At 34.2% G+C, this 19,024-nt stretch overlaps 1 long non-coding RNA gene across 2 annotated transcripts in view; it reads left to right on the top strand.

Annotated features, from left to right (window-relative positions):
- The window catches only part of LOC111085295, a 37,590-nt gene that overhangs the window by 3,351 nt on the left and 15,215 nt on the right, over positions 1 to 19,024 (top strand). Inside the window, exons 2-3 of one of the 2 annotated variants that reach the window (XR_002610122.1) lie at positions 4,738 to 4,783; positions 5,577 to 6,110. The exons of the other annotated variant lie outside the window; for it this stretch is intronic. This is a non-coding gene — a long non-coding RNA (uncharacterized LOC111085295). The remainder of the gene's footprint in view (positions 1 to 4,737; positions 4,784 to 5,576; positions 6,111 to 19,024) is intronic. 2 annotated transcript variants of the gene reach the window in all.

A 19,024-nucleotide genomic window follows, 5' to 3' on the forward strand; every position in this document is an offset into this window, starting at 1 on the left:
AAGGGAATTGATAGCATCGGTATATCATCTCTTTTTACATTTAACAATGAGAATAGTACGACTAGGGGACACAAATATAAATTTTGGCAATGTAGGGGTCATCTACAGCTAAGACAGTTTCATTTTTCTAACAGGGTGGTTGGCCTTTGGAATGGGTTGCCTTCAGATGTTGTAGAAATAGTAAATTTAATTGAGTTTGATAAAAAGCTTGATAAGTATATGAATGAAAAGGGCTGGGTTTAAAATAAAAAAAAATAATCATTTTAATTTAGTTTTAAGGATGGAACAGCCCTGATGGACCAATAGGTCCCATGTTGTCCCAAAATCTTATGTTATGTTAAAATAGAAGCTACTAGTAAGCTCGATCAGAGATTGCTTTGCCTCTTTTGATGTTTTTGCTAAACTAAAATTGGTACGTGAGGCTCTTTTTAACTGTCTGATTGGTGGACAACCTATCAATCTTAAAATGTCTTTTTGAAGCCAAATATTTACAAACACCTCAGAAATGTATGGACTCCTTAAAGTCCAGTGGCAGATGATCTAAACAGATCAACAAAGAGATAGACAGCTTTGCATATTTTACTGTCTACTGTAATAGTGTGTAGTGTTTTGCCCATTTGATTGGAATTATATAAATAGACATTTTTCTTTCATCATATTTTTTTTTTATGTGTGTGTCAAATCTTTTAGATGGAGCCTAAAAGGGGATGGAAATAGACATGATCTAATGAAAGTTGGGTGGGTAGGGGGAACAGGGACAAAACTATATTCTTGAAATTGTTTAAATCACAGATTGCAAAATTATTTTAAGTCTCATGAGTTATACATGAGAGAGTGAATTTGAAATACCGAGGAATTTCAGACATGTAAAAAAAATCAGTCACGGCCTGTATAATTTTGTCAACATTTTGTTTTTTACAGGAAAATGAACAAAGTATTTAAATATTTGGATTGCAATTTCTAAGGGAGAAAAACCAGAATCTAATTTTGTTGGATAGTTAGCAAGATTTCACTTGGTCGAGGAAAGAGAATCTTGACTTACAAATATAATTAGATAACCTTGGAAGAGTTTACTGTCTATTTAGTTGAGGTTACAGGTGGGGATTTGGTATATCTAGATTTTCAGAAAGCACTTGATAAGGTTAAATGTGGGGGTTAGGTTTATTCATTGGATAGATAACTGGCTGGATGGAAGAAAGCAGAGGGTTGTTATAAATGGAGATTAGTTAAGGCTGGATTTATGTGGCCACAAGTGGGGTACCTCAGGGCCCAGGGTTAGGACCCTTGCTATTTTTAATTTACATCAACGACATAGATGAAGGAATGAAAATTAAATTATTTAAATTTTCTGATTAAATTAAAGTTGTGAGGTGGATGCTGTTGCTTTTAAAAGGACTTTTAGTTATAATAAATGCATTGTAATGCATGTGAGATATCACAATCTGAATTATGAATATCATTTTGATAAGAATAATACTTAACAGTGTTATGGAAGTAAGAGGTCTTGGTGTTCTGGTTGGTCAGTCGCTTAAACCACCCAAGAAATGTACTGTTGCTAGTGGTAGAGGAAATAAGATTTTATATTGTATCTACAGTAATAACTAATACAAGCCTAAAGAGGTTATAATGTCATTGTGTAGGTCATTGGTTAGGCCACATGCGGAATACTGTGTTCAGTCATGGGCTTCTTATTTTAGGAAAGACATTGAATTGTGGACAGGTTCAGAGAAGGGTTACTAGGCTGTCATATGAAGATAGGTTAAGATCTCTGAATTACTTTTCTCTTGAAAAAAGAGTTAGAGGGAATCTGATTGTGGTATTTAAAACTGTAAAGGAAATTGATAGTGTTGGTGCATCATTTTTTCATATTTAGTGGTGAGAATGGTAAGACTAGTGGACATAAATATAAATTTTGAAAGTATAGGTGTCATCTTCAGCTAAGACAGTTTTATTTTTCTAACAGGGTGGCTGGTCTTTGGGATGAGTTGCCTTCAGATGTGGAAGATGCAGTTAATTCAATAGAACTTAAGGGGGTGTCTGATAAATGTTTGAATGGCAAAAGCTGGGTTTGTGTGTTATTTTTATTTTAGAGTTTAGTATAGAGGAGGAGACAGCCTAGATAGTCCAAGATGGCCATTGTTGTCTTTAAACTGTATGTATGTATGAACAGGAAAAGCTGGGTCAGAGCTTAAACAAGTGGTCCTGATCCAAGTTTGCTCTTAACAATTTTAAAAAAAATTGTTGTTTTTTTCAATTAAATTTCAGTAAGACATTTTTGTACTTAAGTACAAGGTAAAGGTTCTGTTCAGCAACATTCATAATCTAATAAATTATCTGCCATAATATTATGTCTTTCTTTGTTAGCTAATTTACTGAGAAAATGGTTTTCATAATGCATATAAACTCCAGAATGCATCATTTTACTTTAGAATTGACAAAAAGAAAAAGCCTAAGAGGATAGACAGATGATCATGCATGAACATACATAACATTCAGTATTTGCCTTTTCAAAGACTCAATTTGTAAATGATGTGTCTAAATATTTTGTGAAATAACCACTTTGTGTGTTAACTGGTCTATAATTTTGGTTATTGGAACATGAGTTGTGGGAAAAGTCCAATGTTTACTGAGCATCCAAACAGTTAACAAAATGAATATTTTGTCCCCAAAACTGTCCTTGAAATCATCAGAGCATGTAGACCCCCATTGGGCTGGGATCAAGGGCCATGCTGCCAATAGTTATTTTTTTCTGTTTTTATCCCTTTTTCATTCCGTTTTTCTGTTTTCAGTTAGCTGGTAGACTTCTAAACAGGATATAGAAGGGTCATAACCCTGCACAGATAATTTTATGTATATTGTTACGTCTCCGTTTGTTAATTAACTTTCCGTAACTTCGTTCCGATGAAACTTTAGCGACACAAGTCCTTACTTAATAAAACTGGTTTATTCTTTCTGAATATAACTTTACTATACATTTGATTTCAACATTCGCGCTAAAACAAATCCTATAACGAACTTCAACAATACTCTCTGACTGCAAATCAATTACTCACTACCTACACACACACATTGATGCTGTCACGTTGTGACCATCTTATATATACCAGACTACCCTATATCTAGTAATCTCCCGACAATTCACGAAGGTTCGAGAGAAGTGGCGTGACACTAGTCACGTGACCTCGCTGACGCAACAATATGTTGACTGTTCAGTAAGGCCTATGTTTGCCAGGTACAGATTATAGAATATGGTACAACCACAATAATACTTTGATTGAATAAAGATTTTTTATGTACACATTTGTTTTTCTTTTGCTTTCCATGCTGTTTTTATTCTGTGCTTCACATTTCCTGAATCCCCTGCATATTGTGAATACTTTCTGTCAAAGATCATTGTAAATACATGCCACAGCAGTACCCTGAAAGTAAATATGTAAGTCAATTAATTAAATGGAGATCTTGACTAATTAAGGTTACAACTATTTTCATTTGTTGAGTGTTAACCATCTATTTTCAATGTCTTTAATATCTAATTAAAAGTAGATATTATACACAATATTATAGTTTCAACCAAAAAAAACTTGAATTTCATTTAATTTGTGTAAAGTTCTCACTGGATCTCTTTCACTTATATATGCCTAAGTATAGCCTGTCTTATACGGCATTGTTTACCATTGCCACTCAAAATAGTTTTTTTGTATCATTATTGTTTTGATATTTTACCTTTTTAAAGCTCCTTGTCTAGCATTTTGTTCAGTAACAATATTCTGACATGGCATTTTTATTTTATTTCAAGAGAATAGCATGAGATGTTTAATTTGTGAAATTTTGTTGTAAAGGTATTGAACTGAAACTTGCATCTGTGTGTAGGTGTAGTAGTTAGATCCAAGTTCAGCAATTTAAACTGATGGAACCTTGAATATTTTTCAGGAATATCTTGGGACAAGAGGATGAATACTTTTATTAATTTCTTTATTAACAAGTTCTAAACCTTTTTATATGTTACCACAAGTTGTTACATAGGTTTGGAAAGCTTTGGCATACCTTTATCAACTATATGAAATTCTTACAATTTAGAAGTTATATTTATTTTTAGTTCCAGAAAAGTTTTATACAACATATATTTACTTTATATTTATGTTTATATTTACTTAACCATTAGATGGTAAAAATTGAAATGTGTATGTGAGAGGGAAAGTTTAAAACATATTCAGGAAGAGAAGTTACTTGTTCTGCTCTAAATATTGTGTTTTCAGCAAGAAATCTGCACAAGTCTTCTTTATAATTTAGGTAAACAATCTTCATCAGTACTTCAAGTTCAATTATCCACCACACATTATTGAAGATTGTTTAGTGTTTTGTCATGAAAATAGGAGTAAAAATTCACAAAATTGGTTTTAATTTTCAGTCATCTGAGATTAATGCAAAATTTTAGATCTTGTAGCTTAGGTTTAAAGTAAATTGTAATAGTAAACCATCCTGCTAGCATTACAGGTAGTTGCTCATTATGAAATGATGATGACTATCATTGAAGTAATGTTTTGTTGCATTCTCTGGATTAGTTGCTTTTGAGTACAGTCTTAATAATAGTAACAATAAAAACAGTGAAATTTCTTAATGTGGATTTTTATTTCCCTATGAAAACACAAGATGCTTTCTCAATTTCAAACTTATGAATATATTCTTATTTTTGAGTTTTTAAGACACTGTGTTTGTAATCTGTTATCTTCTACTCAGTATTTAGATATTTCTGTCAAACCAGTCCTGATGAAGACAAGAACAGGTAAATGTACTTTAAAACGAAGTGTGTGTTAAGTGAGAAATTAAGTTAAAAACTTGCAGCAATAGTAGTTAATTTGGACATTTTGAACAGAAACATGCTTCTTTCAATAAAGAACTATCATGGCATGTGTGTTTTAGACAAGACAGTAAAAGTAAAGAGGCCATTGTGGACTCAGCTTAGACTGTTATTCCAAAGCAGTAGCAAATGTCTCGTAAGCCTGTTAAAAAAGCTCAGGATATGCCGTATGTGTTACTGTGGTGCATCCATGTATAGCATGTGTAGTTAAAAATCTAGTACTCAACTCCCCCCTCCTCAAAACAACAACAACAAACAAACAAAAACATTGAAAACTAGAGAAAGATTAATGCTGAGTATGTCTTCCCTAATAAAAGCTACTTTTCAGCATAGATGAAGGTTTTGTATGTAGCTGCTGAATAAAGAGAACAGATTAGTGCAAGAAATAGTAAAAAAACATGTACATCGTTACTACTTATGTCTTTTCATCTGTCCAACAGTTTCAGTGTATAATTTGTTACCTTTGTGACTGTTAATTCTACTGTGTTAGTTCAACTAAATGAAACTTGTATATGTGAATCGAATCTTCTGTATACAAGTCATGATTTAGGAGATATCAATGTTCTAAAAAATAATATTTAGATGTGTAAAGAAAGCCTTAAAGATTTTGTTTTTATAAAGGTGTTTTGAGCCTTATTTGGCTAACCTTAGTGGGATGTATACAGGGTGTTTGGTGAAGAAAAGTCAGAAATATTTGATGTGTGTTCACCTCCTTCAGGTCCTTCCAAGATCTCCAGTCCTCAAGGAAATGAACAAAGCAGGAGGATTCCTTGACTACCTCTACCACTGCTCGAGAGGAGATTTTCAACGTAGTATCACCACCATCACTCCAGCTGTTGAATAAACAGTGGTAAGAAACATGAGCACCAAGGCATCTGCTTCATCATCGGGATATCCCAAGGCTCCAGAACTTAGGTAAAAATGTGCCAGTTACCATCTAGTCTACAACCAAAATAAAGAAGTACTTCATGCTGCTGCAGATCATGATTTTTAAAATGCCACTGCTAAGAACAAGCAACCACATTGATGGAGTACTGGACACTCTACAAATGAGAGAAGATTGGCTGCTAAAGCAGCAAGACCAGTTAGAAGATAGGGTGCATCATCTCCGGGATGATCTGGTGAGAACTTGCAAGGCTGTTGTGAGAGCTAGGGAGATCATCTGCTAGACTATCATGGCTGTATTCAAGGACTTTCTGTTGGAGTTTCTCTAGGCAAGTGGCTTCAGTTTCTTCATCTAAGTTATGTAAATGTACATATATCCAGTTGTTCAATGTAAGGATATTTATTTATTTCTTTTGATTAGGTTTGTATAGCCAAACTGTAAATTGTTTTTTCTTTTCAAGAATTTGTGTTATGTATATTCATGTAATTCTTGGTGTAATTAGCAGTTTTTTCTGTTTTGTATAGTGTATATATATCTGTAATTTTTTTTGTTTGCTTAGGTTAAGTTTTGTGTAGCATTGTCTGTAAGATATGTATAAGTAAGAATTTTTGAACAGTGCACAGTTAAAGTATGTATATTTAATTGATGTCTGTTTTTCTTTGGTAGAGGGATTTATGTTATAGGATGATTTAATTTACTGAAGAGTCATGTAATACTTAGTGTTGTTTAAAGTGTTTTACTTTAAAAGGGCTTGTTTTATTTTTGGATTTAAATGCTATTTTTGAAGGGATTTTTGTCAGTTTCATTGTTAAATGGCTTATTTTCTGTAATTTTGATCCTTTATTAAAGGGAATTTGCTTAGAATGCGAAATGATTTTTCCTTATAGTGTTATAATGTTGTTTTTACCCTTGTACATGTTTGTATTCTTTGGCAAGTGTTTTTTTTTTATGGATCAGGGATTTATTTTAATTTTCTTGTGTGATATGCAGATAACTTTGGACTTTTGTTCTTTAAATTAGAGATGGCCGGGATTGCTTGTGGGGGGGATGTGGTACAAAACAGTACTATATGTTTGCTACCCTCTTAGTTAACGTGTAAATTTTCTTTTAATTTCTAAGTTCTTTAAGTTCAGTTTGGATGCAGAGAGTCACTCAAGTAAATAGCATAATGTTTCTTTACTTTATCTGTTCACAGGAGCAGATTCACCGTCATTGGTAATTAAATGCAATATTTTGCAGGAAGAATGGCTGTTAGTTTATTTGTGATGTTGCAAAATAGGTAGCTGTCTTTTCTGTCAATGAATTGTTTAATGGTCCAGAGTGGTCTAAAGTCCCATGGGTGAGATGGCTGCCATGAACATACTCCCTTTCTTTATGTTATTGTATCATGTATCTAAAGAAAGCCTAGGCTTTACCCTGTCAGGTAGATTTATTTATGTTCAGACAGATTTTGTGAGCCTGGAAATGTGAGAGCTTCAGGTTTTGTGAAAGATACAGATTCTTGTAAGATTTCACTGTAGTTTAATTAAGGGATTACTTTCATTTTAACTTTTAATTTTCTTTAGATTTTCATTTAGCTTATGGGGGGGGGACACTGAACTAGTGAAAGAGAACCAAAATTATTTCTTGTCACACCATCTCCCTTGCCTATTCCACACACACACAATAATCACTTGCCTTTGTTTTGTTTATTTGTCAGTGACTGTGTATTAGATAAAGATTGTCACTTTGCACATTTGTTTGTAGAACTCATCCCTTGTGACAAACTCAGTCAGAGTTTGAGGAGAAGTAAATTTTTACACTGTATCCTAATATTTATCAAATCCTCTGTTTAGCAGACCCTATATGTTTATTTTGAGGGAAGTCCCTGTAACAGAAAATACCACATGAAGTAAGCTATACCAATATGTAGAGAGAGAAAATTGCTGAAAAGACCTACTTTGTTCATAATCTTACTTTCCTTATATTGATGTGACAGATTATGTGAATGTTTATGAGCATATTAACTTTTTGTGCATTTATTCGCCACATTAATTTAAATAGTTAATAACTAGTGTATTGTATGTAATAACCTATCTAATTTTTCTTTATGCCAAGTTTTATTAACTATTTTTGGTTATGGTGTTTAAAATAGTTTTGAATTTAATAGCTGTGTTTATGCTTATGAAGATTATTTTGCATTGATAGGTTTTATAAATGGATTCAGGATTTGATTACATTTTCTAAACATATTTTTAACAATTAAGGCACTTATCTAATGATTCACTGCAGTCTAATCATTGTAACTTTTAACTTTTGTTGTATTGATTTATAACATTCGTGTATTTCTCATAATTTTATTTTACTGGATTGTTTTCATTAATGTTCTTATTAATGCAGTTTAATGCATAACTTAATATTAAATGCAATAAGGTGTCTGTAAGAGAAACCAACTTTATATATCATGCATGCATGATGTTAGAAAATTTTTTTTTGACTTATTCTGGTTTCTTACACAAAAAAAAAAGCAATACAATATGTAAATATAAGTCAATATAAAAAATAGTGTCACACTGATCTTCATTATATCATACTGATTTTGAAAACATCATGCATTAAAGGATATGGGACCAAAAAATAATTCAAAGTATCATTAAGAAATCATATTTTGGAGTCATTCTTGTAGTCTTGTTGCAAAAGCTTCTATTATTCAAAGATGATTCCAAGTTTGTGTCAGAATATTTGGAGTGAAATCTTACTATAATGTCTTTAACAACATACAAATTGTTTTCTGTTCAGAAATGCATAAGATTTTGTAACTGAGGGTAGTTTTTGTTGATTTTGAATAGAAAAGAAAAATGTTGTATTATAAAAGTGTCAAAAGAGAGATTTTCAGAATATATTTGTAGTGAAAACTAGACAACATATAAATGAAGTTGACAACCATAGAATAATATTTTCACTATGTTTATCAGTCAAGTGGGACCTGCACAATGACAATTCCTTGTACAAGAAAGTAAATCACAGTTGAGAGAGATCTTGAAAGATCATCAGTTGTCAGTTGCATCTTGGGGCAAATAGAGACAGTTATTAAGAATGGACCATGTTTTGCTAAAGCAGACACGTGTTTTAACCCAAATACTTTCAGTTTCTCCAAACGTGATAATGATTAGTTTAGAAAAAATTAGGTAAACAAACCTGTATATAGTTCTAAAGGTATAAGGTTTAAAAAATATTAAAAAACTCTTCAAAAAGTGTAATTGTGTGTAGTAAGGACTTAATTTTTTATGTTTATTGAAAAAGCCACAGTATGAACGAAAAGCCATATGAATGTATTATTTACATTTAGAATGAACTGTGCTTTGTATTCATCAGTGTTTACTTAAACTATTAATAAATCTTGTAAAAAAAATAACCTCTTGGTATTAAATATGTATACATGTATATATCAATATTAGATTCTCATTCATTACTGTTTTCCACATATGGTCCAAGGTAAAAATTGCATTACATTATAATACTTTGTATATCTATATATTTTAAAGGAAAACTTTTTTTATTTACAGAATAAATTCATTAAATCACTAAGCATGGAACACGAATGCTATCAAATTCAGAGAAGTCAGGCTTTGGCCAAAGTAACTTATCAGAAAGAGTCGCACTTGTCAGATATTTTGTAATGACTATGGGCTTCCTTAGCATTGATATTGTCTTTGCAATGACAAGCTTTCTATTATTTTTTGGTTGTTTAAGTTATTGATATACACGACAAGCAAGGAGGTCTCAGAAGTGTTCAGTGGGGGTTAAGTTAGTAATTCCAGGCGGCCAATTCATGAGCTCAGCTGTTTCTTGTTAAAGATAATCTATCAAATTCTTGGTAGTGCAACACCAAGCGTTATCCAGATTGTACTAATAACAGGTTGTTCTTATGTGTGAATAATACAGGTGTCCAAAATTATTGTTGCAAATTGTGGTGTTCTCAACAAACTTCAACGATCTATGTAGGATTGAAGCAGACATTTCAAAATTGAGTTAGACTTTTAAAGTCTGATCCGTACCATTTGGACACTGATGCATGAAATCACTTCAGTTACTATCCTTAAGTCCACATTCAGAACATGAATAGTGGGCTGGTGATTCCTAATGGCTATATTGTGTAGACATTGGTCATGGTATGATAAAGTTGACCTTACACAATGTTTCGCATGTTGCCTAGTTTACAGTCCAGTTGTTTGATAATTTGTCCATATCCATCATGTTGGAATATTTTTATTAAGCAGTGGTTATTAAGCAGCTATTGGTTGGATGACTGGAAATTACAGTGTAAACTACCAGTATGTAATGGTACTCTGGTGCTGTTCACATTCATACAATAAAGAGTGATCAATCTAAATATTTTGGAGTTCATGCCCATTTTATTAACTTTTCCTATAATTATGTATAATACTGTATGTATAATATTGTATTATGTACATATTATTTTCTTATAGTTCTCCATTGTTGGAGAATAAACATGCCACTACCCTTGAGCTATCTCCCACCTAAGACACATTTTAATGTGAACTGCACTAGTGTGTGATGTAATCATCATGTAGCAATAGCTCTCCACCAATAAGGGGGTGACACATTCTCCATGCACCATAGATCCCCATCAGCACTTACATTCAAAATTGACTTCATTCTTTTCCTTGGCACTATTGTGGATAGATGTGTTTAAATGTTATTCAGTGTAGTAAAATTTACACTATCTTTATTCCATTGTTAACTTTCTTTAAACTTATTTGATTTGAAATTTGATTGCAATATATTGCCTTTCAATTACGGCAAACAGAAAAAAAATCTAGAGAATTCCTTTACTCATGGTGAATTCTCCAGTGACAGTGACTATTTACTCCTCCAAGGGTTCTTGCAGTGTAGCTAACAGTGACTCTACTTTGTCTGTAGCCACTGGAGGCTTGTTGACTGTGGAGGACATTATTGCTATTGATCAATGTCTCATCTCCCTGTCCCTATGTCAAAAGTGCATTCCCCTCTTTTTGAATCCAACCAGCTCTTTTCACCTCCTGGGCTTGCACTATGTTCCTCTTTACATGTAGAGGCCAACATTTCTCTTTCAAATCTCTGTGGATTTGATTTCTTAGGTTTGTTTTTTACTTTCTCTTTCACCTGTTTTTTGATTTTAGCCATTCCTTACTAAATGCTTCTCATGATGAGGATTATTTGGTTTTCCACTTTATTCAGACATATGTGTACATGCTGACGAGTTTCTGGATCAGCTTTGTTCAACACTCTCAAATGTCTCATTCTCCTCAAATCCACTACTTCTTTGTCATGGCTTATGGCTATTCCCCTTTTCCATTCTTCAATTCCCAATCCCTGGAATTCCTTTTATCTAACTAGAGTGGTGACCATGTTACTCAAATAACTCTAGTGCTCAATTTTACTGTCTTTGCCTTTTTCTTATCTATCTCCTTTGTTACCTATCCTCTGTTTATCTCCTCTCTGGAGCTATACACCATTTTTCTGTTAGTTCTTTTGGAGATCTACAGTTGGTACCTTTCAATACCTTGGCCAGGGTTTTGTCTTATACATTATCCCTGTTTACTTGGTTCCTTTGTTGTTGTGATGTAATGTTCTTTCTGCCATTTGTCTTCCCCAATTATTACCTCCATCTGGCTCCTTTTTTCCACTATGAAGTCTTTGGGGTGTTCCTAACACCTTGGAGACTTGGGCTGAGGCTACCTGATACCATTTCTTCTTTTCCCATTTGATTTCTCATCTTTTCCAACCTTGTGAATCCATTTCCATTCCTCGACCCTGTGAATCCTCCACCTCTCTCTCTATATATATATTTTCCCATTTTCTTGTCTCTCTACTTTTTCTCCCTGACTCCTCTTCTGTTGAAATGCTGTCACACATCATGTTGGTGACTACCTCCTTTTGTTTATAAACCCTTTGACCCCATCTTCAGCCAACTAGTGGCATTTTAAGTTCTTACACAAGGCTCTTCTCTTCTTGTGTCTGTCTCTTTTTTCCCATTCCCCCTTCCTTCACCTTTGGATCCTCAGTGTCTCTGCATCTCAAGGCTGCTGTATCATATTGTTTGGTCAAGAGAGCTATAGGACCATCCTTTGCCCTTCTCCAGGGTTTTATTCCTGTCTTTTTTTTCTTGTTCCCCAAAAGACTGGTCTCTTATCATCGACCTTCCTTCTCTCAACCACTATCTAATGGTTCTTCAGTTCCATGTGGAGGGGTTTCTTCCTTTCAGTTGGTCCTTTTCTCCTGGACTATGGATGATCAAAATCAATGTCTTGAATGCCTTTTTACATATTCCCATTGCCCCATCCTCCTGAGATTTTTCTTCAGTTCATTCACCAGGATCATTTGTACCAGTTTTGAGCTTTTACCTTTGGCATTACTTCAGCTCCTTATGTATTCTACAGAGCCATAGGAGTGTTTGCTTGCTGTGTCCACAGTCTTGCACTTTGTTTCTATTATTACATGGACAACTGGCTCCTCCTCACTTCTTCATAGGAGACCTCTTTCTTGGCCATGTCGCTTCTTCTCCAAGAAGCTGCTCATCTGAGTTGGGTGATCAAACTTTCCAAATCATGCCTTACTCCGACTCAATACTTGGTCCATCTTGGTGTCTTTTTCAATTCCCAACTTAGTTGAGCTCAGCTTTCCCCCATTTCTCTGCAAGGAAGGGAGCATCTAGTCACCTTGATGTTTGCTTCTCCTATACTTCCTGCACAAGAGGTTCTCTCTCTTTTGGGGACTCTTGCATCTCTCAAACATTTTGTCCCTTTATGCTGAGCTTACATGAGGCATCTTTAATGGACTTTGAGCATCTAGTGTAACATCTACCATGATACTCTGTCCTCTAGTGATGCTGCTGCCTTCTCTTCTCGAGGGTTTGTCTTGGTGGCTGTATCGTGCCTGTATTATACTCTGCTTTTCACTGCCACCCCCATGTCCAGATCTCCATCTCTTCACCAATGCATCTCTGTACGATTCCATGGCCTTAGGGGTTTGGTCTCATGTGGAGCATACTTTCCACATCAATGATCTGGAACTTGGTTGCTCATCAAACATGTTTTTATTTCTAATTTTGACTTGAGGATCAATTTGATATGATCCACCCTGACAATTCTATGTTATTTTCCATATAAATTGACAGGGTGAGACTTTCTGTTTTGGGCCCACTTTCATCTGGTTCATCTAACCACTTGTCATGTTCTGGGGCTTTGAATTTAGTTGCAGATCTTCTTTCTTAACCAGATGGGATTTTTCCTATGGAGTAGTCACTCCATCCTCAGGTCTTTTGTTGGATCTGTTCCCAGTTGAGCACAACAATGATAGGTACCTTTGCCACTCCTCTCAATTTCAAACTTCCCCTCTTCTGGTTCCTTGTACCTCACCCAGCTTCTCTGGCTATGAATGCCCTTAGCCAGGACTAGTCACATCTCTTTCTATATGTGTATCCTTACCTACAACCTCATACATTTCTTTCCTTTTGTGTTCATGTATGGGATTTCTCCAGTCACTTGCTCATTGTTCAGGTTTCTCCAACCATGTAGCCTATCTTTTATCCCATTTGTATTGCCTTTCTACTCTCTCTTTCTATCAATAACAGTGATGTTGTTGCCACTCTCTCCCACCAGGCCATTCTCCTGATGCCAACCTTTGGGTCTTCTTTACTTCATTTTATGACCAAGTATTGTTGGTTTCTTCCATAGCAGGCTTTTGGGCAACCTTGTCAACTGCCTTTTGACTTTTTTTTTTGCTATGGTTCTCCCCTGTTATTTGCAAGTGGTTCCAGTCTTTCCTAATTTATCTTCTCCCTCATCCATTTCCTTTGCTCAACTGGAACCATAATATGATATCCAGGCCCCCATATAAACCATTGATCCCTTGCGCTTTATACTATCTCTGTCTCTCAAAATCTGTTTTTTCTCCTTTTTGCTTGTGGTCATCACAGATCTGATCCTTTTGCATTGGATCCCTCCCATACTTGATTTCATAGATCATCCTTGATCTTATTCTGTGACTGCTTGTTTTTTTGTCTTTGGCATGTACATCTCCATTTTGGGGCTCCATTGTTCATTTATTCTTGCTGCAGAACCCCTCTTCCTCCAAGGATCTCTTGTTCTTTACACTCTCCATTTGAATTCATGGACTTGTCTAGATCATATATTTCTCCCTGGGTGGAGATTTTTACAGGCTGCATGTCTCGTTACTTCCAATCCATTGCATGACTCACTGTCTGACCTCTCATATTTGACACCCCTTGGATGAGATTCTTCAGGCTGAAATGTGGACTATGCCCAACAGCTTTATTTGGCTTTTCAAATTAGGTTTCATGATAACCCAGTGCACTTTTTTTATGTACAATGAGGTCTGGAAAACTTTCCGGTGTCTCCCCAATGCAACGTTCTCATTCTTTCTGGTCATCATGTTCAGCATGGGAGACTCGTGCTGCTTTGGTGGGCATCTTGGAGAGTTTCTCACAGGTCGTGTGATCCCTCTGGAAAAAAGTCCTAGGGAGTAGCACAGTGAAGCGAAAAGTAGAGCAAGGGTGTTCATTTCAGTGTAGTGCAGGTTACCCCTTATTATATAATATGCCAATTTCCTGGTGGTTTGGCCAGCCAGGTTGGGCAAAGTGTTCTCCTATGACAGGAAGGGACTTTAGTCCCCATTCCTGTTATGCATAACGAGTAAATGATACAACATAATGCATATCTAACTGTACTGACTGATCATTGCTTTAGCCACACTACACCACATGTGACTGACTAGCTGTGTGCAAATGCTTCGTTGGTCATACACTTTTCTGCCCATTCTCTTGTCACAATGGTTTCTATGCCTTCCTTTTTTCTTACTTCCATCTGGGCAAAGAGTATACACTGCATGAGATGGATGTGATCTCCCACTAGTGTTACCCCTCTAGCAAATCCCCACTATAGGGTATCACACTCCATGGGATTTCCCTTTAGTAAAATTTTCTTAAGGAAGCTATCTAGGTTTTGGAAAGTACACTGTCTCCTCCACCATATCAGTGTAGGATTCTAGCTATTGTATGCAGAAAAGTAAGGATATCGTTTTTGAAGTTGACATTTTCGTTACCTGAAAATATATTTCCGATAGATACTTACATCTCTGCATACCTTCCTCCCCACTGCAAGTGCACATTATTCTTGTCTAAGAAGGAAGTTAATTTTGAGTCCAAGTATCTATGGGGATCTACTACACATGGAGGATGTGTCACACTCCTATTGGTGGAGGGTTATTGTCGCTTGATGATTGCATCATGCACTAGTGCAGTTCATGTTGAAACACTTGTCTTTGGTGGAAGATATCTAAAGGCTAGTGACATGCAAAAAACTCCAAAGGCAGGTACACAAGCAACAGTTGTGTGCAGAGGTAAGTATCTATCAGAAGTACATTTTCAGATAAGGAAAATTTAAACTTTAAATGGCAGTATGCTACATTTATTCATTTCTTTAGTTTGCAATAATACAGTTGAGAATTTGTTTACAAAAGAATAGTAAGTAAATATGGCATATTTTTGTACACAGCTTTTTCTTAATTATTTACTTATGTTTATTCCCACTGAGCCTTTTTGTATGCACATATTTTGTAGGCTTTGTTTGTGGTTATTCATTAAGCTGTAGTTTCAACTTTTTTCAGTGAAAATTTTGACTTGTAACCAGATTTCTCAAGAACGTAGTAGCTAGAAAGTAGTAATTAAATTTTAAAAATAATTGTGGTTATTCATTAAGCTGTAGTTTCAACTTTTTTTCAGTGAAAATTTTGACTTGTAACCAGATTTCTCAAGAACATAGTAATTATAAAGTAGTAGTTAAATTTTAAAAATAATTATTTTTAAGCAATGAGACAATTTTACAGAAAATATTCTCTTTCAGGGTGATTCGACATGTTGCTTAGCTGATAACACATAGGTAAATAACAAGCTTAATAGGAATGAATCAAATGGTACAAGAACTCCAGTTACTGCTGCAAACACTAGAGGGCTTTAGTCCCATAGAACAACAACTTTTTGACTTTGAATTTTCTAATTTATCAAAAGTAAAGGACATCAAAAATACAGTACAGTTTTATAGTGTTGAGTTGTGTGCAAGTGTGTCTATATACACACACAAACACATATGTGTATATATATATATATTAAAGAAAATATAACAGAAAAGTTTTAAAATAATGTCTTTGTTTGTTATAAGTTATATCAAACATGGAGTACATTTCCTGCCATTGTCAGCCAGGGTTTATTTTAACGTGCAGTAGACCCATACTTGTGCACTACTAAAATTGATAATAAAAACTCCAATGTCATATAAAGAAACAAGAAGCCAATGCATTACCATGATACTGAAAAGCAAAAGTACCTTTATTTACTGTTTATATGACAAGAAGTATATTTTTAATTTTACATATGCTGATTAGCACTTTGTTTTAAAATACTAAAATGGTTAAAACTTAAAACACTTTGTTTATATGACAAGAAATGTATTTTTAGTCTTACATATGTTGAATAATACTTTAGTTTACATTTTGTGTCAAATACTACAATACTACATGAGCTTACATGGTAAAGGATGGTTAAAAGACTTAAAACACTCGTATATGCAAAACTATGCTGAATTGTATTTTAATTTACATTTTATGTCAAACACTACATGGTATAAGATGGCTAAAACAGTAAAACTTTTATAAATTCAAGATTTGCAAATAATGCCAAGTTGTATATAGCATATAATCTAAAAACAAATGCTTCTCAGGCTCAGAGAATCTAAAACACTGGGTCATGGTACCTGTCTCAAAGATTTGTGCAGTTCTAAAATTTCCTTAAAATAAACCCTGTTGTCAGCTTTATTAATATTGTTATATAGAAGCTGTAAAATGAATTAATGTTATGTAGAATGCAAAATATATTAAGTTTAGGTTAGATGTGAATACTAGAGGAATAGTATAACTTAGAAACTAAAATTATTAAATAGCTTAGTGTCACCATATAAAATTTCTTATTATTATTACAGGTAGTGTAAAAAGAATTGAAGACTTTAAAATTTTCTAAAACAGGCTGAAGATAAAGAAGTGAGAATTGAGTTAGTTACAAGCAGACTTTTCAGCTCAAACTAATTTCTTTTGATTCTAATTGAAGAATACCTGAAACAAGATTATCACATTTTATTATAAAAAATTTGATTATAGGGACACATTCAACATTTAGAAATAAGTTTAAATGGATAGAGTTTACTAACACTAGAAAATAATTATTCTAATAAATACTGTATCTCCACTATAGTTTTGAGCTAACAATTGTTGGTTCGCACCAAGAAAAAAAAGGGTATTTTTTCACTTCCAATTTGCTCCACCCACTTCTGTATAACTTTTTCAAAAACTTTTGCTACACAAAGTAAGACTCTTCATATGATTATGGCCTCCTATCTGCATACTCATAGGCCAATCATCATCTATCATGTGGTAATACTTTTACTTGTTATTTACTTTAATAGCTTATTACCTGCAATAAAAGTTTCCACTTGACACTTCATGCACTTACATTTGTATCTTTTTTTTTATCACACCATAATAGGGTCAGAACTTACATGAGTTGTTCAATTCTGTCATGAATGATTGTTTTTACTCATGTTTGTCTCAACTTCTTATTGATCTGAGTTATACTCTATCAACATTCATCATACTCCTTTTTTCTCATGATCCAATACCAATATATTTGTTTCACCATTGTTCTTTTCATCCCAAAACTCACTTTGAACTAAAGGTTCAAAGTGGTTTCTCTTGCATTATTTTTTCTTATTTTCTGCTGGAAAAACCAGATTGTTTCTTGTGACCTGTTTGGGTGGTGCAGTGTTACATTGCTCAGATTCAGTTGTTTTTCAGGGAACTTGCAAATGTCTGTGTTTTCATATCTGGAGTCATTGTCCTCTGAATTGTCAGTTCCTCATTTAACCAGTGGTTGAATCTGCTTATTTTGATTATCAATATTTTACCCTAGATCATTGCCAGATTTTCCAGATCTTGTTTCACCTGGTTTGCCACTTTGCTGTATCTTTAACAATGGAAGCTTGAGTTCCTTAGGAGGACATTCTATAAGCATGGATTTGGAAGTCCCCTCATACTTTCATTGGCCATTGTTTGCATTGTATTCAGATTACTTCATTCAAGGATTTTTTTTCTTCATATTCTTGTGGCGGCTCAGAGTTTTCTTTGCCAATATCAATCCAGGAAGTACCATACTTTATTTCATTCTCTTCTGTATGCCTACCCATTGGAGTGTCTTCAACAGTTTAATTTATATTGATATAAAAGAAAATAGCAACTTTCAAATAGCAGCATAGTCACCTCAGCCCTTACTACTCATACATGTTACAAATTGTTTTATGTAACCCTGTCCTCTGTGGATGACTACACTGACGGAATACATTTGGTCTGTACTCTCTTCTGTTATGTATTAGAATTTCAAATGGTCTGAAATTGAGTTAACTGATAAATTTAAATTAAGTAGTTAAATTGTACTTTGGACTTAGTATTTAAATAAATGCCGATATATATTGTCAGTTTATGCCAACAAGATTGATATACAGTTTTCTTTTTTAACACAAATACATTTTAATATACACACAACAGTACAATTTACAATAACAGTTGTTACAAACAATGATTTATAAACCAAAGTTTCACAAACTTACAAGTAATATAAAGTCTTCCTTTTACTTTTAGTCTGGAACTTCTATATCTTATCGAGGGTTCACGATGCGCGAGTTAGATTTGTCTAAGAAAAAAGGGAGCTAGCTAACCCTGTAGTTCTCGCTGATCATACACCTATTAGCGGTTGAGTTTCCACCGATGACGTTAGGTTATTTACCAGCCACACACACTGAGCTCTCCACAGTGAATTTATATAATGTTTTCGTAAAAATACTAATGTCCAATGAGAATCCACTGAAGTTAAATAGTTTGTAATGTTCGAACTTTGTAAAAATTCCTGGTCAAATATCTGAAGCTTTCCAATTGATAAGCATTATGATAATCACAGTTATAGCTTTCGAAGTTTATAGCACACTGACTATAGTGAACTAATAATAGGCACACTCTTCGACGCGTCGGTTATATTTATAGCTGTGGGAAGGTTTTCTAGAAAATTCAGTCTTACGTAACAATACTGATTAAAGGGTTTACGCACACGCATATACTTTGGATTCTTACTCTCGAGAATCTTCTACAACTTTGGAGAATAGACGGGAGTTTTGCAATAC

This window comes from Limulus polyphemus, unplaced genomic scaffold, assembly GCF_000517525.1.
Source record: "Limulus polyphemus unplaced genomic scaffold, Limulus_polyphemus-2.1.2 Scaffold315, whole genome shotgun sequence".
NCBI lineage: Eukaryota > Metazoa > Arthropoda > Merostomata > Xiphosura > Limulidae > Limulus > Limulus polyphemus.